Source organism: Erpetoichthys calabaricus, chromosome 3 (assembly GCF_900747795.2).
Source record: "Erpetoichthys calabaricus chromosome 3, fErpCal1.3, whole genome shotgun sequence".
Taxonomy (NCBI): domain Eukaryota; kingdom Metazoa; phylum Chordata; class Cladistia; order Polypteriformes; family Polypteridae; genus Erpetoichthys; species Erpetoichthys calabaricus.
Window position 1 is genome coordinate 82,281,313 of NC_041396.2, and position 25,970 is coordinate 82,307,282.

Genomic DNA, 25,970 nt, shown 5'->3' on the forward strand with positions numbered 1-25,970 from the left:
GTGTGTTAACTGTGTCAGTTGTTGTTTAGAATAGGTCCCAGTACACAGGGACTTAAAAACCCATTTTCAGGTTAGAAATGGGATAGGCATACAGTTTTCTGACCATTTCGAATCGTTCAGAAATGTTGTGAAGTGACTTGCAACAATTTGAAATGTAACAAGATTTAAACTTTGAACAAAACTTTTCTGAACAAGAAGTTTTCTTTTTTTTTTTGCTGTTTTAATTTTCTTTTTTTTTTTGTGTGAACTGTTTTACTTTGAATTTTAACTAAAACTTTTTAAAAAAAAAAAGATATTTTGTATGTGGAATCATTTCAGCGCCTCAGGCTTTTGTTGAATCCCATTTTTTATGCTAGAGCTGCTGAACTTTGGCAATTTTGGGAAAACGCAGCTACACCACTTCTTAATCAATTAATTAATTTGGTAATACCTTGGTTAAACATCCATCCATCCATTATCCAACCCGCTATATCCTAACTACAGGATCACTGGGGTCTGCTGGAGCCAATCCCAGCCAACACAGGGCGCCATCCCACCGCAGGGTGTGCACACACACACACAGACACACACACGCATACACACCTAGCACACACTAGGGACAATTTAGAATCGCCAATGCACCTAACCTAACCTAGTCTTTGGACTGTGGGAGGAAACCGGAGCACCCGGAGGAAACCCACGCAGACACGGGGAGAACATGCAAATTCCACGCAGGGAGGACCCGGGAAGCAAACCCAGGTATCCTAATTGTGAGGCAGCAGCGCTACCCACTGCAACACCGTGCTGCCCCTTGGTTGAACATTTGAGGGGAAATTATGTTTTATTTCCTTTTCATTTTCAATGATTTGAATTAAGAGTTAAATAAGCTACTCAAACCAGGTGTTTGTAATTAATAATGCTTCCTTCATAATTGTTCATTTAAATGCACATACTTGCTTTTTGGAAGATATCTGTACAATGAAATTGGGTATAAAATGTTTCTAATAGCAGTCTTAATACTTAAGGTATAATTTAGTTTTGGCTCTCTCGTGTATATATGAAGTAGGTATGTTTATCCATCCAGTATTCCACTATTAATACCCACTTAAAGCACAAGGCTGGCACAGTCCATCTGAGTGTACATACATATGCGCACACACACATATACCACTATGGGGGTAAATAGATATAAATATTGTCAGTTCATTAAACCATACTTCTTTAGTGAGAAAAAAACAGGAGAAAAATCCAATAGACACATTTAGAAACCATTCCTGTCTTGATCTATAAGATAAATAGTGACTAGACTCCCATATTATCTACACTACATGCATGATTATTTAGTAGGAAGGTAACCATGAGCTCTCCAGTCATTATAATTAAAGTCCCCATAACAGATAAATGAGCCTCTTCAAAAGTAAGTTTGAAACATTATTGTCAAAAACAGGTTGTCACACTCAAATATTTTTCTTTTTTTTATGCTAAGGCATATGGGAATGATGATAAGACAGTTTTTACTGAGCCACTAAGTACAGATGTATTTGAAAGCCACTTTGGCAAGACTATAGAACAGCAGTTTCAGAGGCTTCCATCTCCACACATTGTCCTGCTGAATAGTGAACCATCGCCCCATTCTGAGGTTGTGTGCGTGCTGGAGCAGATTTTCTTCAAGGACCTCTCTGTATGTGGCTGCATTTATCATTCCATCAATTCTGACCAGACTCATTGTCCCTGCTGCTGAGAAGTACGCTCATAGCATGATGCTGCCACCACAGTGCTTCACAGCAGGGATGGAATTCAGTAGAAGATAAGCAGTGCATGGTCTTTGCCAGACATAGTGTTTGTAGTTATGCCCAAAGAGTTAAATTTTTGTTTCATCAGACCAGATTCATTTTTGTCATGCTCTCTGAGTCCTTTAAATACCACTTGGCAAACTCCAAGCAGGAGTTACTCACTCTCCCATAAATACCTAATTGATGGAGTGCTGCTGAGATGGTTGTCCTTCTGCCCAGTTCTCCTGTCTCAGCAGAGGACATCCAAAGGTCTGTTAGAGTGAACACTGGATTCTTAGTCACTTCCCTGACCAAAGCCCTTATTGCTCAGTTTCTCAACTTAACTTGATGCCAACTTAAGGAAGAGTCCTGGTGGTTCCAAACTGCTTCCTTTTTGCAATTATTAAGGCCAATGTGCTCCTAGGAATGTGGAAAGCTTACAAATGTTTTTATACCCTTGCCATGATCTATGTCACACCACAGCTTTATCACAGAGGTCTATAGAAAGTTCCTTGGATTTCATTGTTTGGTTTTTGTCCTGACATACAGTGTGAACTGTGCAACTTTTTATATGAAGGTGTGTGCCTTCTAAACTGTATCCAAACAATTCAGTTTACCAAAAATGATCTCCAATCAAGTTTCTGGACACGTCTCAAGGGTATTTAAAGCAAACAGGATGCACCTGGTCAAAATCTGGAGTGCCACAGCAGAGGGTCTGAATACGTACAAAAATGGCAGATTTCAAGCTTTTGATTTAGAACGAATTTGCAAACTTTCCTGAAAAACATTGACATTAGGGGTTATTGAGTCTAAAAGCAATAGGCAAAATGGCTAATTTAACCATTTAAAATTACATCTGCAACACAATAAAGTGTGCAGAAACTGAAGGGGTTAGAATATTTTCTGAGTCCATTCTAGTGGATTAAGTATCTTAAGTAGACAAGTCACATCATCCACAGATACACTGTGATAATAAAGCAGACATCATAAAGATTTGGGGCAGCCACCCGTATATTGTTTTCCTGGCTGCAAAAGTTAAGTTTTTGAAGCATGATGTGCATAGAACAGAGTCCAAAACAGAACTGATTATTACAGACAAAGATGGAGGCTTTATAGGCCCATAAAGGAAGTGACGTCATCAAAAGGGCCAGAATCGGAAGTAATGTCTTCTGGACCGGATGTGACATCAGCAAAGGGGTCGGCACCGGAAGTGATGTCTTCTGAGGAGCCGGAACCTTGCAGGATTTCCCAGGAAAGGTCTGTAGGGAACTGAGAAAGACAGTCAGCGCACTCCGCCACCCCTTAGTCGGATGTTTTATTACAATTACTCAGGCCCTTTAACTGCCTTCTACTCGCACGTGTGTGACAACAGTCTGCAACAAAAGCTATACTACCATATACTTCGATGAGCGTCTCACAGAATGGCCACTTTTTGTGGTACACACACATACTTCTGTGCAGGAGAGCAGAAGCTGCCATTTCACTTGGTATTGTAATGCTGATGTTCTCTTCAACAGCAGGAAAACTTTTGGTTGAAATTTCTTCTTTTCAGGCAATTTCTTTGTTCTGTTTGATTTTCATCCATCCGTTATCCAACCCGCTATATCCTAACTACAAGGTCACGGGGGTCTGCTGGAGCCAATCCCAGCCAACACAGGGCGCAAGGCAGGAAACAAACCCCGGGAAGGGCGCCAGCCCACCGCAGAGCACACACACCAAGCACACACCAGGGACAATTTTGAATCGCCAATGCACCTAACCGGTATGTCTTTGGACTGTGGGAGGAAACCGGAGTACCCAGAGGAAACCCACGCAGACACGGGACAGAAAATGCAAACTCCACACAGGGAGGATCCGGGAAGCGAACCTCTGTTTGATTTTTTTAACGTTAATTCAAAAATCTATAAGCAGAAAACTGTGCTTTTGTTTCTTCGTTTTAGATAAGAGTTAATTCTGAATAAAATTTTATTAATACCATATCTCTGTAGCTCCAGTTAGTTAAGAGCAGGGATGGTGAAGCAGGTCATTTCAAGAGTAAAGCAGGATAAACGTAAAGGAAATAGCCTAACAGTGAATTTTGTCTGAATTTGCATTTTAACCTGTTTCCTCGCAAAGCCAGAAATAAGCACTGAGGGATTTATAACACCATAATATATATATTTTTAGATTTATTTTCAGGGAATGCCCACAATGTGCTTTTGAGACATTTTTGGGAGCCCAAAGGGTTAATTTGAAGGTTCCAGACAACTGAACACCCCATATTTCACAGCCTGCATACTATACACTGTCAGGAAAACAAATGCATATTTCAGCACATTTCCCTACCTTTATGTTCCAGTTGTTCTAATAGCATTTGAAAGCCATTTCGAATAACATTATCCATGACTGAAAGCATTTTTTATTGTAAATTGGTTAAGACATAAGGCAGGAAAACAGCTCTAAACAGCAATGACAATGCCAGGTTTGTAGCATCAGAATGTGTATATATATTTTTCTTTTTTTTTTTTAAATATCTACAAAATCCATAACAGTTCCTTGAGATTAATGCAGTAACAATAACCTAGATAAATAAAAAAGAAAAGTGTAGGTGTATAAATTGTATTCACCAATAACAAGTGAAATTGAGAATGTGTATATAGAAATGACCAATTTAATTTCTGACAAAGCTCCTTGTTCACTCTTCAGTCTGCATCCCCATCCTCACTTTAAGCTGTGTGTCAGCGGCTGGAAGATATGATTGTAAGCACAAGTGGCCAAAATGAAGTTCCTATGTAATGTTTCTATACTGATGTCCTTGACTGGGTGAGGAGCTTTGAAGTGTATATGGACCTTGGAGAAGAACCTCTACTTCTTTAAACTGAGAGGATTCAGCAGAGGTGGTTAGTCGCATAATCAGCACAGCCAAGTTATAGAAACAAGTAAGTTGTGAAACTTAATGAGTAAGTGAAGTAAACTTAAGCAGAAAAAATGCATATTCCTTTAGCAGTAATGATTAGCTTCTAATTAAGAAACAGACTGGAGCAAAACCTTGCAGCCATTACTGCTCTACAGCAACTGAGTCTGGTATTCCTGATATAAAGAATGTTAAACTACCAATATAATTGTTAAAACCCAACAAACATTTGGTATTTTTATGCATATATTTTCAAATAAGTCAATATTAGCTACAGTTTATAAGCCATCCACCTATAAATTTTTCTGAACTGACTGTCCATTTCAGAGTTGCATATAGCTGGCAGAAGGATAATATGCAAACTCCATGCAGACAGTTACCTTTGCCTGAGATTGGAACTAAGAACTCTGATGATATTAGGTAACTGTGTTAACCATTGTGTCACTCAGTATACAAACCCTTCACATTTATTGAAGAGACTTCACTACTTCTTCTTCTTTCGGCTGCTCCCGTTAGGGGTTGCCACAGTGGATCATCATTGAAGAGACTTCACTACAAACAGAGAATATTCATAAAAGTTATACCTTTTCATAAAAAGAAGAATTTACCCATCTTTGAGATTAGATTGTTAGAATAGTTATGATAATTAGTGCTAAAATGTATAGGTATTATAAAAGACTAGCCACTACACCTGTTGAAGACAGCAAACATTTTTTAATTATTCTATTACCTATCTCATGCCCTACATGTACCTTCAGCCCTTTTCCACTTATTTGCATGTGTGGATGGCTCTTCCCTGTGAGTTCCTCCTTCAATTGTGTTCCTGTAAAGCCTGCTTCTCAGACATTATTTTTGAGGTGCCTTTCTCACTTCCTGTCTTGTTTTATACTTCCTGTTTTTGAAGGCAACTCTCATAGTGTGCCTCATATGCCTTTAATCCTCACACACACACTTCCTCTTTCATCACATCACCAACGCCAATCTGACCAATCACACCAAAGACAATCAGACCAATTAGATAGGTTAGAGGGACTGGACACATACACCTTAGTGTTTCATTATACACAAAAGTATGCTTGTGATAATAAACAGCAGTGGTTTAAAGAGGGAAGATACTGATTTGAAATTTTTATGAAATCTTATGAAAAAAAAACAAAACCGTTTATAACAATAGATTTGTTCGGTTATAAAATCAGTTGGAGTAAGTCTTCTCTTTTTCTTCTTAATGATATTTACCATCAAGCCTCCTTCTCTTCTGCTATCCCTATATTGAATAGTCTCAGATATTTAGGAGTTGGTATTTCTGTTTTAGTCTCAGATATAACCTCTAACAAATATTGTTGTATCTTCACTACTGTAAGAGCCTGCATTAACAACTGGTCTAAACTGTCCCTTTCTTTTCAATCTCCATTTTTAAAATGAATGTTGCATCTTGTTTTAATTTCATAAATTCTATGCCTCTGCTCCCTCTTCCTATATTGGACTAATGTTAGGGCACTGATTTAAAGGGTTTTGTGGATTGCCATGAGACCAAACCTTAAACATTCAACGCTAGTCAGAGACAGATTGAGGGCAGGAATGTCACTACCTGACCTAGGCTTCTGTCACTGAGTTTTCACCTTCTGTCCTATTTAGCCATGTTGCTGTTGTGTTTCCCACCATTCTCCATGGCTCCCTGTAGAATCCTCCCTTGCTTGGCCACTTTCTCTTCTAGTTATTCTGTTCACATCCCTAAAGTTTAAACTCTCTAAGCCTTCCCTGGGCTCTGTCTTATCACATGACACCAATATTGAAAAGCTACTTAAACAGTCTGAAAGATGGCGTCCTCTCACTTCCGTATTTCATAACCTTATTCTCCCAGCCCTGTGTATTTCCTTCTTCGCAGCATATGGGGATCGGTGCACTGCTGGATTTGTCTGATAGTTCAGATCTCATGACATTCTATTCTTTACACGTTCATTTTAAATTTTCTACTTCCACTCTCTGTTTCTACCTAAACCTCTGATCAGTGCTCAGAACATGCAAGATTTCTCTAACCACTCTGCTACAAATTCACCTGCAGCACTCTCCATCTTCTTCTCTCCCTTGTTACTACCCTCTACTCTTTAATGTAATTTACTTTTCCCCTTAATTTCTCTTTAGTCCATTGACCATGCCCTCTCTCTTACCTTCATATGAGACAATACCTTCTCTAATGTTAGGCACTTCTCCATAACTCTCAACTATCGGTACATCCAGTTCTGGATATACTTTATCTTACTCCCCATAATTGTCATCTGAAGGGCCCCACCTTGAATCACTTTGTCAGTTATGCCCCCTTGATTTACCTGACACTGCCCTCCTGTGTTTTTTATTTTGGACACACATATGACACTTATCTTTTTTTTCTTTCCTTAAATAATCAACTGTTTCCACAAATCTTCCTTCTTTTAGGCATTTCCATACTTCTGCTTAAACCCCCCCTCAATGTAAATTATTCTATCTTGCTACTGTGGTAGTGAAATTAATTCTTCTGTCTCGCTGGAGGGCACCTGAGCATGTTACTGTGTACAATTGGCAGTCCTTCTTCTATAATTTAATCCACCTTGAATTATCTGCTTCATGGATTAATGGAGCCTCCAGCAATTCAAATGAAACGTGGACTACTGCTGCTCAATTGTTTAAATGCTGATTTGCTGCAGCCACCTGACTCTGTTTTCTGTTATCCAAGGCTCTTTTTCAGTTTGCTGGTGTGGTTTGATCATGATACTTTTAGCCTTCTTTGGTGACCGAGTTATCCTGAAAAATTTAACTTTTAGCTCAGGATGGGATAAGGTAGTTGGGTTGTTTAACTCCTATGGTTGTTTATTGTTTATACAGTACCTTGTGTTATTTTGTTGTTGATTTATTAAAAAAAATAATAAGAAGGATAACATTTATAGTAATAAAACAGGCAGTAATAAAGTACATGTGTCGGTTTACATCTCAGGTTTCTTCTGGTGTTTTCAAGACTACAAGTTCCTTTTATGATTGAAAATCATGTTGCTGGATTGAATGGCAACTAAATTGGCCCAGTATTTGAGTAGGTGTCTATCTGTATACTTGTATATGGTTGAGATGACAATAAAGCTCACTGTGACTTTGAGGTGGGCCATGTGATGGATTGTCACCTAGGGCTTCTTTCTTCCTTGCCCCCTGTAATGCTGTGAAACTGATCAGAAGATGAATGTATGGACTTTCACAAAACATTTGAAATGGTCCTTCATTCTTCTGTGCAGTGAGCAAGGATTCAAAATATGGTGTGCAGACAGGGTATAGTATTGGCTTAGACATAAAAATCTGTGAAGATCCACCTTGGTATGAAAATCTATCTGGAATTCACAGGAAATCTAAAGCTTAATGGACAGTTCTTATAATGCTGCAATTGCAGAATCTTCTCACTGAAGAAGTTACCATGATCCCCACACAAAGGAGGTGTCATTGAGATTGAGTAATGTTTTTGTTGTTTTATGTCAAGTTAAATTAATACCACTTTATACAAAATAAATGCAATGTTTCATGGACTTGAGTGAAAAGCAACACAAGCTGATGGCAGGAATAAATGTAACAATGTGACTCTTTGTATTCATTCCATTCAATTAGAGGAAATTGTTATTAATCTCCTGAATATCATAAAATTTATTACAGTCTCTTGTGACTTACCAGGTATCCTGGCGAGGCATTGGTCAGTGCTGCTGCCTCACAGAGTCAATGCTCTCAGTTCCAATGACATGATGTTGTACTCTGTACACATGTCAATAATAAACCTATGAACCTTTATGTTCTCCTTGTATCTACAAGATTACAATGATCCCTGGGTTTTGCAGATTCCCTCTGTGCAATATCTGCAAGATCAAACAATACCTGACAGAATATGCAACACAACACATGTTTCAGGCTATGGTCTTGTCACATCTGGACTTCTGCAACTCTCTGCTGGCAGGACCACCAGCATGTGCCACCAGGTCAATGCAGATGATTCAAAATGCAGCAGCACATCTAATGTTCAGACAGCCAAGGCATGCCTATGTCACTTTTCTTTTCAGATCATTACACTGACTCCCTGTAGTGGCACATATTAAATTTAAATTCTTCATGCTTGCCTACAGAGTATTCAATGAGTTAGCACCTATATACTTTATATATAGATACTAGAAAAGCACTATGCTCCTTCTCACCCACTCAGGTCTGCTGATGAATGGCGTCTGGTGATACCACCTACGCATGGTATCAAACTTCAATCCAGACTCTTTTATGTATAACTCCTGGCTGGTAGAATGACTCCCTTATTGGGTGAAATATAGGTTTTGCAACGTATGAATTGTAGCTGTAGCTGGAGTTCTTCACTTGAATTGATCAATTTTATAACACTTGTTCCCATACAGTCCCCGGGACTGTTGTTTACTCTTTTGTAAGTCACTTTGCATAAACATTTCTGCTAAGCAAATAAATGTGAATGCAAATTTTGTCCCCAGTTATTCTGTTTATCTTTGCACATCTCAAAATGTGCATTATAGATTCTTTGGTGGTTCTAAATTGTTTGGAAATGGTCTTTGCAATGGTTTGGCACTATGGACACTAGGTAGCACTGTTGCCCCTTTAAACCCAACAGACTGACATACAAGACACTAGGTAAAAGCACCAAGAAGATATTTTAATTATTTTCTTCTTTAACACTAGAATTACCAGAGCTTACGAAAAAACTCGTAGATCCGTCCCACCTTAAATCGCTTCACACTTCTCCATCAGCGTCTTTTGTCCTGTAAATGTGTTGATAAGCAGCAAGCAGGCTATCTAAACTTCATGTGTACATTTTGTCAATTATTACTAAAACATGAAAAACGTTTCTGTTTTAACGATGTGTTTACATAGATCGTTGTAGACACAGAACGCACATGAAATGCATGTGTTCCAAATAACGATGTAGTATTTATAAAAGGTGTCATTTTACTTGACTTCTCACTCTATACAACTCCAAGCAGGTAAACAGATTTGAGCTGAGAAAACTGTGCGGCGGTGGGGGAAGTGATAATAGGCTGCTTGCTGCTTATCAACACATTTACAGGACAAAAGACGCTGATGGAGAAGTGTGAAGCGATTTAAGGTGGGACGGATCTACGAGTTTTTTCGTAGGCTCTGGTAATTCTAGTGTTAACAGTGCCCTTCAAGCACCACAGCCACAATACACAGGCAAGTAAATCAATCACAATACACAATATTCTTCTCTCTTTTCTCCTCCACACCTCCCAGCAAACATTGTCCACCTCCTCCCGACTCAGGCTCCTCTGATGGGTATTTAGCAGTCCTTTAAATAGTCCTTGACCTGGAAGTGCTTCTGTCCTTCCATCCACGTGACTTGCCAGCACTTCCGGGTCAAATGGAGAAGTTGAGTTTTCTTCATCCCGGAAGTACTTTTGGATTTCTGTCTCCATGACTCAGTAGTAGTTCTGGGCTATGGGGAAAACATGACTCCCTAGGTACCCCTGCAGCATCTCCTGGCGGCACCCACGGTACCCAGCAGGGCAGAGAAACCGAACTGTAAGTCCCAGGATGCCCTGTGGGAATCCGGGGCACCGCTACCCTCCAGGGAAGCTGCCATCTAGTGTTTTGGGGGAGGCAGTGTTCACAAGTAGTTGCCTTCCCCTATCCTTCCATCTCAGGGGTGTCCCGGCCATCTCTTACAGCACAAATTCCAGGCTTGGCTCCTACATCACATCCTCTACCACCACGATAGGTTTCGGCCATCTGTGACCTTGAAATCAGATTAATTGTGTTTGGGGTCCTCCCCTAACAGCACCCTCTGCCAAGATCCAGCGATCCCAACGCGGGTGCGCTTCCAGACTCCAATTCCCAAGCACCCCTGTGGATGTCCCAATTGGGTTGCAACATGAAGACCACTGCCACCTGGCATATGAGTAATGGACCGTCCAACATATTAGTCCAGCCGGGCATAAAGTTATGTCTTTGTTCAGCCGGCCATCCCATCTGTCCTTCTGTTTTGTTCTCCTCCTACACAGCATTACCTCAAAACTTCCTTCTTTACCAGGGAAATCTCATAATATATTTGTTGTGACAGATACATAGACATGAAATGCACTATATAGCAGACTTTAACCCACTATGAGAAGAAATGTTTAACAGTGTAGTGAGTAGTGTACTAATGGATGGTCTCATTTGTGGATCAGAACTAGAGACTTGTGTTCTGTCTGTATAAATCCAAGCCTGATTGCCTTCACATTTTCTCAGTTGCCAGGCTTATTTAATCACGCAGGCCTAGATAAATGAAATAATTTCAAACAAGCAGGGTTTATTCTCTCCACTGGATACTGGATTTTTAAATGCCAAGCATTTAGTCAAATCTTAAGAGAAACAGGGGAGTGTTAGAGACAGCAGTTCAATACAAAATTCCAGCTGCTTTTAAAGTTTACTTTCAAATTTAATTTTCAGATTTTAGTTTTTGGCATAATTCATAGTTAATTCACCTTTGCAGATCTGATGACCCTATTGCTGTTACTTATTGCAGATTTCTAATGCATTACAAGGCGTCATACTTTTTTGATGTTCCATTAGATATAATTAGGTTTACATGACATTTCTACAGAAACAAAATCAACATCAAATCATGTAGAACCCTGCAGCAGACATTATCTAATGGCCTATTCAATGGCACCATCTTTCTGATGATCAAAGACGTTTGCAATGTACAAAAAAAAGATATATTATAGTGGGGCATGATTTTTTATTTTATTTCTATAGACTCAGGCACAAAGCAGGCTAGTCAAGTCCATGGAAACATATGATACCTCACACCTTGTCTAGCACTTGGGGAAAATTTGTGCACCACCCAGTGTGTCCGAGTAATTGATGTAGGGGTGATAAGTGAGCTCTAAGGTTTATAAAGGTAGGCCGAGTGCTAGAAGGGAGGAACAGATGGAGCAGTAGTGACAGGATAGTACAGAGAGAGGAGGACTGAGTACACGTGTGAAGAGACACATTTGGTGTCCTGGACTGGAGTAGCGATGGCTGCAGTAAGAATCCAAACCTGTTGAGTTTGAGTTATTTATGGAGGAGCAGTGAAGAACTGAAGGTATGGGTGGAGCAAGAGGGTAATCAGGAAAGGGATGAGCTTTGAAAGCAATATAGGGACAGGTGTAGTGTAAGAAAGTTGCAGGAGTCTTTGCTTGATATCCCTGGAGGTCTCAGATGGTAGAAGCGCTGTAACAGTGCTGTGTGCGAATTGATTACGGGTGCCGCTTGTCTGGGTAGAGAAATCCTTTGGGATGCTCTGACTTTTATATGGAAGAACCTCTTGGTGGTCACTCTTCTTGGTGCTATTCTTGTGTTTTTATTTGAGGAAAATGTTTTTATGATTCTAAAAATGATTATTTTAATAAAGTTCTCAGTTCAGACACAGAGCAACTATCTGTCTCTTCACTTGCCAGTGGTTCAACTTGGTCATGACTCTCAATGCCTCGGATACAGGAAGGTGATCTTGGCTGGGGGTCCAGGGCATCACAATACACAAATCTGATTGCAACACCAGAACTTGTATAACCCTAAAGATACTATCACTATGGCAATTTAGTTAAGTACAAACGTGGCCAAAAGTTTTGAGAACGACACAAGTATTACATTTCACAAAATTGGCTTCCTCAGTGTTTTTAGATCTGTTTGTCAGATGTTTCTATGGTATACTGAAGTATAATTACAAGCATTTCATAAGTTTCAAAGGCTTTTATTGATAATTACATTAAGTTTATGCAAAGAGTCAATACTTGCAGTGTTGGCCCATCTTTTTCAAGACCTCTGCAATTCGCCCTGGCATGCTGTCAATCAACTACTGGGTCAAATCCTGACTGATGGCAGCCCATTCTTGCATAATCAATGCTTGGAGTTTGTCAGAATTTGTGGGTTTTTGGTTGTCCACCCACCTCTTGAGGATTGACCACAGGTTCTCAATGGCATTAAAGTCTGGGGGGTTTCCTGGCCATTGGCCATGCTCAGGAATGGCAGCAGGCAGGTATGAGTGCATCTGTACACACAGTGAGGTGAAGACTTATGGAGGATGGCCTGGTGTCAAGAAGGACAGCAAAGAAGCCACTTCTCTCCCAGAAAAACATTAGGGACAGACTGATATTCTGCAAAAGATACAGGGATTGGACTGCCGAGGACTGGAGTAAAGTAATTTTCCCTGATGAATCCCCTTTCCAATTGTTTGAGACATCTGGAAAAAAATATTGTCCGGAGAAGAAAAGGTGAGCGCTACAATCAGTCCCATGTCATGCCAACAGTAAAGCATCCTGAGACCATTCATGTGTGGGGTTATTTCTCAGCCAAGAGAGTGGGCTCACTCACAATTTTGCCTAAGAACACAGCCATGAATAAAGAATGGTACCAAAACATCCTCCCGGAGCAAGTTCCCCCAACCATCCAAGATCAGTTTGGTGAAGAACAATGCCTTTTCCAGCATGATGGAGCACTGGCTCGGGGAACAAAACATCAAAATTTTGGGTCCATGGCCAGGAAACCCCCCAGTAATCCCATTGAGAACCTCAATCCTCAAGAGGTGGGTGGACAACCAAAAACCCACAAATTCTGACAAACTCCAAGCATTGATTATGCAAGAATGGGCTGCCATCAGTCAGGATTTGGCCCAGAAGTTGATTGACAGCATGCCAGGTTGAATTGCAGAGGTCTTGAAAAAGAAGGGCCAACACTGCAAATATTGACTATTTGCATAAACTTAATGTAATTGTCAATAAAATCCTTTCAAACTTATGGAATGCTTGTAATTAAATACTTGTAACTATACTTCAGTGTACCATAGAAACATCTGACAAAAAGACCTAAAAACACGGAAGCAGCAAACTTTGTGAAAACCAATCCTTGTGTCATTCTCAAAACTTTTGTCCATGACTGTAGATCAGCCTTATGAAAATATCCTAGGATGCATTCCATTCCATATTAAATTTGAACCTGGAACTCAAACACCCTGGGACAGTACCCGAGGCACTACCTGATGAACCAATCTGATAATACATACCAATTTGTAAACAGTCCATACAGTGTATAGTTCCATTGCTATGCCGATGACACTCAGCTTTACCTCAGGACTACTCCCACCTCCTCTACTGCTCCTCTGCCAACATCTACATTGACTACCTGCCTGGAGGAGATAGAGGCATGGATGAGGCTCAATTTTCTTCAGTTGAATAGATCCAAAACAGAAGCCATCTTAGTTGGTACATCACATCATCTCCGCTCCTCTACCATCACCAGTATTACTTTCTCTGGCCAAAATATTCCTCTTTCCACATCTGTTACTAATTTGGGTGTTAGAATGGACTCCCAACTTACTTTTGACACCCACATCAAATATCTCTGTAAGTCATCTTTTTACCATCTCAAGAACATCGCCAAACTCTGCCCATTACTCACCCTAGCAGATGCAGAGAAGCTCGTCCATGCCTTTGTCTCTTCCAGGCTGGATTATTGTAATGCGCTCCTCATTGGGATTCCTGGCAAGAGTATCCAGAGACTCCAGTATATTCAGAACAGTGCTGCCAGGATCCTGATGAGGGTGCGAAAGCATGATCACTTCACCCCAATTCTGAAAACCCTTCACTGGTTCCCTGTTTCATTCAGAATAGAGTATAAGGTCTCCCTTCTTACCCATCAGTGCATTTATGGACATGCCCCTCTTTATCTACAGGAACTCCTTACCCCTCATAACTCCTTACGCTCCCTCCGCTCTGTACACACTAACACTCTTCAAGTACCCAGAACTAAGCTCAGCAGCATGGGTGACAGGGCGTTTTCATCTGTGGCGCCGAGACTGTGGAATGTCCTCCCTGATTACCTGAGAGCCCCACAGTCGACCGAGGCCTTTAAGCGAAACCTAAAAACTCATCTTTTTAGAAAGTCATTTTGTTAATGTATTTTATAGATTCTTCTGTTTTTTTTATTTTTTATTCTATTTTTACTCTGTAGCACTTTGGGATTGCTAAAATATAAAGTGCAATATAAATAAAATTTATTATTATTATTATTATTATTATTATTATTCATTTTGGCTTGAGGACCTTTACGTTAAAATAGAGCAAATGCTTTAAATTGCAGTCTGCCTATTGAAATTATTAGTCAGGTACTTCTGTGGAACAATACCTCGTCAAATGCACCGCTTGATATAAAAAAGACTTACAAAGTGCCAATGACTTCACCTTAGAACAATGACTACCTATGCAGCATATATTGTAGCAGTCACTTACTACTGAGAGGTAACAAAGACTTTTTTTGTGTTACATAGCAATAAGGGTCCAATTGACACACTATAGCAAGCCATTAAAGCCCCTGTTCTGAAGTGATGTGAAAATACCTTGTGAGTTGTATACATTGTATAATCCAGCAAATCATTTTTTATATTTACTCATAAAAACTCTGATTTAACAAAACGATTCCCACACTCTTTCCTTTTGTTCTTTGCAAGAGAGTCACTGTGGAGTTAAAAAAAAAACAACAACAAACTGCTATTTAACTGCTTTTGAAGGAAATTACCAAGACTTCTCCGCAGTTTTGACTACAAGGTGCATTGGTTTAGTTTTTCTAAAGCATGATGGTTAATGGCCTATGTTCTGTCCTGAAGACTGTCATATATCAGCATGATTAATTGCCACACCTCTCAAACTAAAGCTCCATTTGTCATCAGTGGCTGTTGTGCTGTGTTGCTGTTTATGTGTAATAAAGACAAAACTCTGCTGAGCGCAGTAGGGGATTTTAACTGCACTTCTGAGATACACAGATCTTCATCTAGTGGTAAGTGTAAGATCTGGCAAGATTTTATTTTCCTCATTTAGTTTGGGTCAAGTGAAACAAATTGCTCGGTTTACTCAAACATTTACAATAAAAAACATGTTCATCATCATTTTCATTCTACTTATCCTAAGTTACAATGGCAACAGGCCCCAATATTTTTTATCACCTGCTCCCAGCAGCATTTAAGGGGATTTCCAGACACTCCCACAAAATATGATCCCTCCAGCAAGTCTTTGATTTCCCAAGTCTTCTTACATGGCCATTTCTTCTGGACCTTCTGGGGGAGGTACCAAGGGGCTATTCTACTGTAAGTACATATCCAAATGATCCCACCTCCATTTAATCCAGTGTGGCAATAGTTCTATTCTACAATCTTTCTGTATTTCTAAGCTCCTGACCTTGTCATGGTCCAGCAATTTGGCCACCTGAATTTGAAATCTCATTCTTTTACAGCAACAACATTTTAAATCACACACGTAATGTCTCAAAGGGTTTTAATAGGTCCTGTTTTTTTATAGAACCCCTAGCATTGATTCCCTAAGAAGACAAGAAAAAAATCATCCCCCAAAAAAAACCCTTATATGGAAAAAATGGAAGAAATCTTGAGAAAGTCAATTTAGAGAGCGACCCCCTTCCAGGTAGATTGGGCATGCAATGGCTATCAAGAAATGGGGTAAATACAACACACAAAAAAGAATACAAGTACTCCTCTTCACAGAGCTAGATGACCAATCTATCATTGCCACCACAGAATATAAATGAGGGGTGCCCAACTCTGTTCCTGGTAGGCCACAGTGGCTGCAGGTTTTCATTCTAACCCGTTTTCTAATCAGCAAGCAGTTTTTACTGCTAATTAACTCCTTTTCCCTTCATTGTAATAGCCTTCTTTTTAAGGATTCCGTCCTCTGAATTGATTAGTTTCTTCATTAAATGGCAGTCAAACAGAAATGAGATGTGAAACGAGCTAACGGATGACCAGCTAAATTGGAACGTCAAACTCCAGCCAATTTCACTCCAACCAGTTTCTTAATGAGAAGTCAATTCTTGCTGTTGACTAAAGCTGTTATTGAATATTGTGACTTTTTGCTGCTCTCATTCTGTCACAGATGACTGTTGATTTTCTGTTTTTTTATAGATATTTTGGTGACCTGTGCAGGCCAACATGAACGAGACCTTCACCTTTCTTTATTTTCAGGTTAGCTGGTCATGTGGCAGCTTGTTTTGTGTCTCATTATTGCTTGGCTGCTCATTAAGGAAGAAGAAACAGTTAAGGGGTCTGAGTCACGTCAATTAAAACTAAGGCAAAACAAGTTAAGCAGCAGCCAGAATGGCTCACAAATTAAGAAGATGGTTAGAATGAACACTTGCAGCCCATCAGGACCAGAGTTGGACACTTCTGACTTAAATGAATATGAAATTCTAGATCAGGGGTGGCAAACTCCAGTCCTGGAGTGATGCAGTGGCTGCAGGTTTTCATTGTAACCCTTTTCCTAAGCAGTGACCAGTTTTCACTGCTAATTAACTTCTTTTTCCTTCATTTTAATAGCCCTGTTTTTAAGGATTCCGTGCTCTGAATTAATTATTTTCTTCATTAAATGACAGCCAAACAGAAATCAAATGTGAAACAAGTCAACAGTTGACCAGCTAAATTGGGGCTTCAAACTCCAACTAACTTCACTCCAACCAGTTTCTTAATGAGAAGCCAATTCTTGTTGTTAATTAAACTCGTTATTTAATTCTATGGCTTGTTGCTGCTCTCATTCTGATACAGCAGACATTTCCATAACTGTTGATTTTCTGTTTTTTCTAAGAACACCATCAAAATGTTTTGGGGACCTGAGAGATCAACCTCACTGAGACCTTCACCTTTCTTTATTTTCAGCTATTGTGTGATGGGCACGGGTGAGCTGGTCATGTGGCACCTTGTTTTGTCTCATTATTGTTTGGCAGCTAATTAAAGAAAAAGAAACAACTAAGGGGCCCGAATCAAGTTAATTAAAATTAAGGCAAAAGAAGTCAATTAGCAGGAAAAACTAATGAAGAAGATGGTTAGAATGAAAACCTGCAGCCACTGCGACCCTCCAGGACTGGAGTTTGCCACCCCGTTCAAGATTTTAAAATGTTGATGGTTTGCAGCAATCATTGAGCACGTTAACCTTAATAGATTTTCTTCATACTAACATAAGCTACAGTGGTATTTGTCTCTAACACTTCCTCCAAAGAGTGAAAAAAAATGTTTGAAATCAGTTCTATGGTTTACCCAGGGATTCATAGCAGCAGCATCTTGTAGCAGCACTAAAACAGACCACTCTTAAATGGCATAAAAAGATTACTTGTTACTAAGGAGAAGCTGCATTTTTTATACCCACAGAATTATGTGAACTATCCTGTAATACATTAAGCTCCTTCTACAACCCACTGTGTTCAAGTGTTATTTAATTATCATAGTTAATGAAACCTCACAGACACACACACACATCCCTTTTAGGTAGTTATGATGAATACTTTATATCCTGTATTCTTTATGCAACTTCCTACAAATGTTATAATCTCTAGAGTGAATCAGATGTCAGATAAGTGCAATGCAAGTGTGCTTACAAAAATTCTTCATAAGAAACATAATATAAAATAAAAATAAACTAATTCTGAATAAACCCTTGGACTTCCATTGTGTAAGGAGTATATTCTTAAAGAAAATTTTAATGTTTGACTTAAATTCTAGGAACCAGGGGGGCTTCAGGAAGAGACTACAATAGGGAGGAGCAACTGATGCAGTGTTTGCATTGAGGCTACTCAAAAAGAAAAAAACAACAGAAAGGAAAAGCATAAGGTGTTTATTGATTTGGAGAAGGCTTGTTGCAGAACCTGAGATCTGGAGGTGCATGAAAGAGAGAGGAGAGAGAAGTATGTGAGCATTGCCCAGAATATTTATGATGGAGTGAGGACTCAGTTTAGGGTTAACAGACAAGATCCCAGTTAGAATAATTCTGCACATGAGATCTTCTTTAAGTCCTTACCAATTTAATCTGGTTATGAATGTTTTGAGTCATAGGATAAAAGACCAATCCCCCTGGTGCCTGCTTTTTGCTGATTACATTGTGTTGTGTAGCTCCAGAAAAGATGAAGTGTTTTGAGGAAGTTGGAAGAATGGAGAAGGGCTTTGGAAGATAGATGAATGAAGATAAACAGGAAGAAGACAGAATCTATGAGGTTTCATGATGACCAGGGGCCTCATGTATAAACAGTGCGTACGCACAGAAATGTTGTGTACGAATGTTTTCACACTCAAATCGCGATGTATAAAACCTAAACTTGGCGTAAAGCCACGCACATTTCCACGGTAACTCATACCTTGGCGTACGCAATTTCTCCGCTCGGTTTTGCAGACTGGCGGCACCCAGCGTCAAAGCAGTGCTACTGTTCCTGTGTGGTCACCCTTTCTTAGACCCACGTTTCTGACGCGGCTTTATAAATACATTGAAATTAACTGCATATTGTTTATTAGTGTAATGCATCTGATTGTAATTAACCTGTAGCAATATAATGGTCCAGGGAATAGCCATAGTATTCCAAATACCATAACTGCTTTAGCGTTGTTACTCTCACTGCATCTTCTTCTTCTTTCAGCTGCTCCCGTTAAGGGTTGCCACTGCGGATCATCTTTTTCCATATTACTCTCACTGCACCACTCGGAGTATTTATATCACTGTATCTGAGTGGGGAGTCACAGCAGCAGCTGATCGGAAAGAGAATTATCAGTATACAGTTTCAAGTACACACTACCTCAACCACGGCAAAAAGCGTCAAAAGCCTTTCCTGTACGGACCTCGCGTTTCAGAAACAGTTTCATCCCAAGAACTATAAACGCACCCAATCAGTCCATCAAGTGCTCCTTGTAGAACTGTTTGTACTTATAAGTACAATGACCTCACTGTAAACTTACACTACAGTTATAATCTTGCACAACCTGCGCCACTTTATAAAGCGCGTATGATGACAATATCATTTTTAAGATGAAATGCAGCAAAATATGTTGCTTATAGTATACAGATAAAACTTTAACTTCATTTAAATAATCTGTATTGTTAATAATTAAACATGTGAGGACACGGTGCCGCAGCGCTAGCTAGTTCACGGATAGCTCCTGCCTTGCGCTGTATTATTGCTGGTGCTGACACGACACTGGAAGGATAGACGAATAGAATAATTAAACATGTACTACGAAGATATTTCAATGTTTCTTAAAAGTTTTGAAGAATCGGCGTTCTAAGCTTACAGATGGCTTAACGTCTATTACAGAGCTGATTGTGTGGTGATTGGGTATTTGGAGAAAGAAAAGGAAGGACAGGAATTGGAGGTTAGTACGTTTGAAAGAGACAGTACTTCTGTAATAAATTATTTCATCGAAGGTCGCACATGGCGCAGCAAGCCTCTTGCGTGAGATATGAACAATCACTGCGCCACCGTGTTCCCATGTTTAATAACATGCTTTCATTCCTATCATCATGAAAATGATATCACGTATACATCTCAGTATTTTAATTATTCAGAGAGCTGTAATATCTCGAATGTAATGCATTCTGTGTCCTGTCGGAGAAAGAGAAAGAACGGAAGCACGTAGTGATTCACACACATAGAGCACATAGAAGATAAAACACAGAACAAAGCATTTAACATGCTACTTGAGAAACTAGTAAATGAAACGATTTTAAGATGAAGTTTATGATGTTCTACTTTAATGGCAAAATAAACTACGTGATTAAAGTGGAAATTTCGAGATTAAAGTTGACATTTCGTGCTTTTTTCCCACTGTGTGCCTATGTTTTTTGTTTGTACCCTAATACGCTTTCATATGACACTAAGACGGTGAGCTACGACTTGCCTTTTCACGGCGACTTTGATATGTGATTTCTTTTTTATTTCGGGCACTGTGCGACTTTGTGAACTTGATCTTTCGAGTTTTTCCGACACTCTGTCACTCGATCAACTTTTTTTGTTGATTATACCACTGTTTAAACCAACAAATAGTACGTTTTTCCTTTGCCTCCACTTGGTATTCACTGAAATTCTTATATTTTCCCCTGTGCTTTTCCCATTGTCTTTTCACAGAAGGCTATTTATATTGATTTGCATATTCAAAGAGGCGTAATTGTGGGAGGAGTTGAGGCGGGACAGAAGGCGCGTGCACGTGCGTTACTTTTCATGCTGATCGGGATTTATGTAGTGGAAGAACGTGAAAGTTTGCATGCGCACAGATTCCTGCATCTGGATTTTTCTGTGCGTACGCACAATCCCGCTTTTGTGCTTACGCCATGTTATAGTGTGAGTTCTACGCACGGCGTTATACATGAAGCCCCAGGAATCAGAAGTTATCCTGCACAGAGAGCTATTGAAAAGAATGGATACACTTAAATATCAAAAATCAGTGGGAAAACTGATGCAGAGATAACCCATAGAGTGCAGTGTGAGTGGAACAATTGGAAGAAGGTATCAGGAGTATTATGTGATGAAAGAATTAAGGTGAAGGTTGAAGGTAAAACAGTGGTAAGACCAGCAATGATGTATGGAGCTGAGACATGAGCAGTAAAGGGAGCACAGGAGAAGCAGTTAGATGTGGCAGAAAAGAGAATGTCGAGATGGATGTGTGGAGTTACAGAAAAGGACAGAATAAAAAAAATGAGACAATCAGAGGTACAACTAAAGTGGGATAGATATCTAAGAAAGTACAGGAAAGTAGGTTGAAGTGGTATGAACATGTAATGTGGAGAGGCAATGAATGTGTAGGCAAAAGAGTGATGGGAATGGAGGTATGAGGGGGGGGCAGTTAGGGAGGTCAAAGAGGAGGTAGATAAATAAAGTAAAATAAAATTTGAAGGAAAAGGATTTAACTGGCGAAGGAAATGCAGGACCAAGCTGTTAGGAGAAGATTGATCAAAAACATCAGTCACACATAAATATCGGAAAGGATGAAGAGGAATGTAATATAATTCTCTGAACAAAAAGTAAAGTACCTGCTCCACATGGACAAAGTCAGTATCACTGTCAGGATAATGTTCTTTGACTCTTCCAGTTCTTTTAACACAATTCTGCCTCATCAACTGGGGAAAAAGCTCAAGGCTTTGAATCTTGATGCTCCCACATTCTCCTGGATGATGGACTACCTGAGCAACAGACAGCAGGTTTTAAATCTGAGGGACTGTGTATCAGAAATGGTGGTGTCTAATACTGAAGCACCTCAGGGAGCTGTCCAGTCTCCCTTCCTGTTTATGCTCTACACAAAAGACTTCCAGTACAATACCAGCGCTTGCCATCTACAGAAATGTTCATATGACACATCCATCATAGGCTGCATTAATAATGGAACTGGAAAAATAACAGGAAAGTTGTTGTCTTGTGGTGCAGGGACAACAACCTGGAACTCAAAATCAGCAAGAGAAAAGACCTGGTGGTGGACTACCAATGTGCTAAGAAGTCTCTGAGGCCTGTCACCATTCAGGGAGAGGACATAGAAGTGGTGCAGAGCTACAAGAACCCAGGGGTTCACATAAACAACAAATGGGACTGACCTGACAACATAGTGACACTATATAAGAAGGGCCAGAGCAGACGTACTTGCTAAGGAGATTCAGGTCTTTTGATGTGTGCATCAAGCTGCTGGATATGTTCTACCAGTCCATAGTAGCCAGTGTGGTGTTCTGCACTGCAGTCTCCTAGGGAAGCAACCTGAGCACAAAAGAATCACAATGCCTGAACAAACTTATCAGTAAGCTTGTTCCGTCACAGGGTGAACCGTGGATACAATGGAAGCTGTAGTGGAAAAGACGATGATGGCAAAATTGGATGCCAACATGAAAAATCCTCTCCATCTTCTCCAGGAGGCACTTTATTGGAGCACAGGCTCATTCCACCATGGTGTGCTAAAAAGTGCCTTGGGAGGGTCTTTTCTGCCCACTGATATCAGGCTATTTAATGCTTCTACCCAATGTACTTTTTAAGTTTATTTATTTGTTTGTTTATTTATTTATTTAGCAATTGATTGGCCTCTATTATCTGTGCTGTGAGTCTGTATTCTTATTTTTTATGTTTCTGCTTCTGTCTGCATTTGAATTTCTCCATGGCATTATTAAAGTTTTATCTAATCTAATTTAATTTAATCTAATCTAATCTAGACGATAAACAAGTTCCAGATGCAGATGAAGACGTGTAATGATTAAACCCCGTAAATGGCTTCCTGAAATTAATGTAATAAGATTTGTTCTGCCGTGGTATGTTTGTCCGATGTATATTTGACACTGCTTGGAGTGGAAAGCTGACATTTTCAAAAACAGGCGAAACCACACAAACAAGCAAATGTAGGACACAGAACACAAATTCAGGAATTAACTGTGATCTGTCTGGGTAGGGGTAATTGTAATCCAACTGAGAGGTTCTGCTGTAGCAGTGAAAGAAGTTAACAAAAAGCACACAAGACAATCACAATCCCTCCAGTCAGCTTCTTACGGCTCCCTTATAACACCAGCGCTTCATCTTCTTTCTCCCAGCAGTGACGGAGGCAACAGCTGCCCAGTTTCACAGTGACCTCTGGGCATCTGAGAATTGCAGTCTGCTTTAGGTAGCACTGCTAAGATGTGATGTGCTTAGGTTTGTTAGTTAGGAAGTCTAAAGTCTACTTGCAGAGGGTGGCATTGAGTTCTAAATTGAGGAGTTTGGAGGTCAGCTTTTTTTTTCTTCTTTATTTCGCTTTATACAATTTCTTATTTTAGGAATTTGTTAGTTTTCGCATACCCCTTTGGGTCAGAGCGCAGGGTCAGCCATTGTACAGCGCCCCTGGAGCAATTACAGGTTAAGGGTCTTACTCAAGGGCCCAGCAGAGTAGGATCTCTCTTTTGACAGTGACGGGGATTCGAACCTGCAACCTTCTGGATACCAGCACTGATCCTTAGCCTCAGAGCCACCACTCCGCCACACACAGCATTGTATACAGTGTCAGTGCTGGGCTGTGGTCTATAAGCAGGACTCTGGCATAACAGTTTTTTATGATCCAGATGGTCCAGGATGGTATGATGTGCACAGAACATGAGATCCCCTTTGACTGTTTATATACTGGAGGCTATCGTTACTTTTTTTAATATGTCCCAGGCCCAGTCTCTCAAAGTACTTCGTCACAAGGACAGACCACAGCTACCTGGTATTGGTGACAATGGCAAATGGGAGGCATGGATAGAAAAGTGCTGTATGAGTAGGATACCCTAACGCCGTACCCGTTCCTCTTTTCTTTTGCTGCATATACAGTGAAGTATGGTGTATGGAATTGCACCTACTACACTTGACAGGGTGTCTAGATATATCCAGATCTGATCAGACAATGAGAGCAGGAAGAACATGTAGAAAGCTATAACATCATACTGTCATTTTGAGGTTATGCTGATAATGTCTGAAATTTTCTTGAGTTGGTATTAAAGGTTTATACATAAACTCAATATTGGCTGCATTTCTGTGAAAGAAAGATGCATGTTACACAACTGTGTTCATTTCTGTCAAGCACTCATTTTATAACACTGCTGCAGAGAAATCTGCTGACATTTTTCTGCTTTAATATACTGTGGATACTTTGAGGAAAGAAGTATTCATAAAGAAAACGTATGTGGATAAATGATCCTTTAGAAACTAGTCATTACCTAATGAAAAGCTAATGAGAATTTTTCCTCGATTAAGCGTCGTCACTTAGAAAATAATTTCTTTGGTATGAAAGTGTATTTAATTTTTTTTTCTTTACTCATTTGGTTTCCAATTTCATTTTGCTTATGGATATTAATTGTACTTAAGACCATTGAATGAGTTAGTGCATATGGCCCATTTAAACATAGAGCCCTAAGATTAACATAATGATTTCTGCAATAATAGTATATAGAGGAGAGAGGAAGCCATATGCCCATGACTGTGGAAATGAACAGGTCTAACAGGTCCATCCCTTTAATTAGTATTTTTTTTTTACTCTCTCTTTATTTTAAATGTTTCAGTATTTCATTTCTAAGCCAACCTCTACCTTATTCCATTAATACAAACACCACAATAGAGTGCAATATATAAGATGAAAGTATGAACTCAATGTCTGTCAATGTTGTTGTTATACCCATGCCCTTAAAGCAAACATTAAAAATTGCTGAATTATTGCTGAACCTGCTCAATCTGATTTAGGGCTAAAGGTGTGGAATCTATATAGTCTCAGGTGCAAGGCAGGGTTCAACCCAAGGTAGGGGCTCAATCCATTGTAGTTTGCGCTCACACACATAAACCTATACAACCCAGGTTTGCAAATTAACCCAACATCCACAATTGGGGGATGTGGAATTCAAATAAAAGTCCACACACACCTTGACAACTGTAAAATCATTCAATGACTGGGCCCGGCTAGGCAAGTACCAGAGAAGAAACTGTAGGGGCATTTGAAATTCTAAGGGGGGCATTCGTATTTACCTAGGTGAAATTTTACTTTTGCTTTCAATTCCAATGAAAAATTAAGTAACTGTAACCTGTCGACTAAAATTTAGTATTATAAAGTCATATTTCTTATTTAACTGATATTTCATTATCTTATTAATAACCTCTTCTCTAGCAAAATGTCCGTTGGTTGTATCTTTGACTTTCTACAACATTCATCTTCCCTAACCTCCTTAGTGTTATGTTTACCCCCGAAAAATGAGTCAAAAGCATAGAATTTTTTTCAGTAATAAAAAATGTTATTACACGTAACAGAGTATGTGCAGTAAATACCAAAACAACAACATAAATACGGTACTAAAGGTATGTTGAGTGTCCACTGCTGTACTAATGCACATTTAGTACATGCTTTTCATATGACATGTTTTGAAGTAGTCACCAAAGCATAGCCCAATGTTGTAATCATTACACTAGAAGAGATGCTTACACAAGAGATGGTAGAATGCAAATTGCCTGAACTGTGCAATAGACGTGCCCATTGTGTTATTATTGGCTACCATAGTATAAGGCTTAGTGACTTCCACAACTCCCTGACATGAACACTGACAGTTGCTGCATTTGTGAACAGTGCTTAGGGGACTAACATCTTTTTTGTCTTTTCAACTTGATAACAATTATTTTGCCTTTTTGCCACTGCACCCTGATCGGGGCTGTCTTAACAGCATTACAGGCAAATCAATGCACTGAGCCCCTGGCTATACAACCCCTCAGCAAGTCACAACATACATAGATTAGCATGGGGCCACAATGCTCGTGGGGCCCCTGGGCAACTGCCCAGTGTGCCCATGTGTTAAGACGGCCCTGACCCTGATGCAGCATTATGCTGATGAACTGCCACATGTATCAGTTTTACAATCTATGTCAATGACCAACTCACATTGTCATTATGATCATTTGATTCAAATAATGATTCAGATTCAGTTCTAAAATGTTCGTTTCAGCCTCTCATTTGCAAGCCGTTGTGTTTTGGTTGATGGCCCCTCCCCACTTATGAA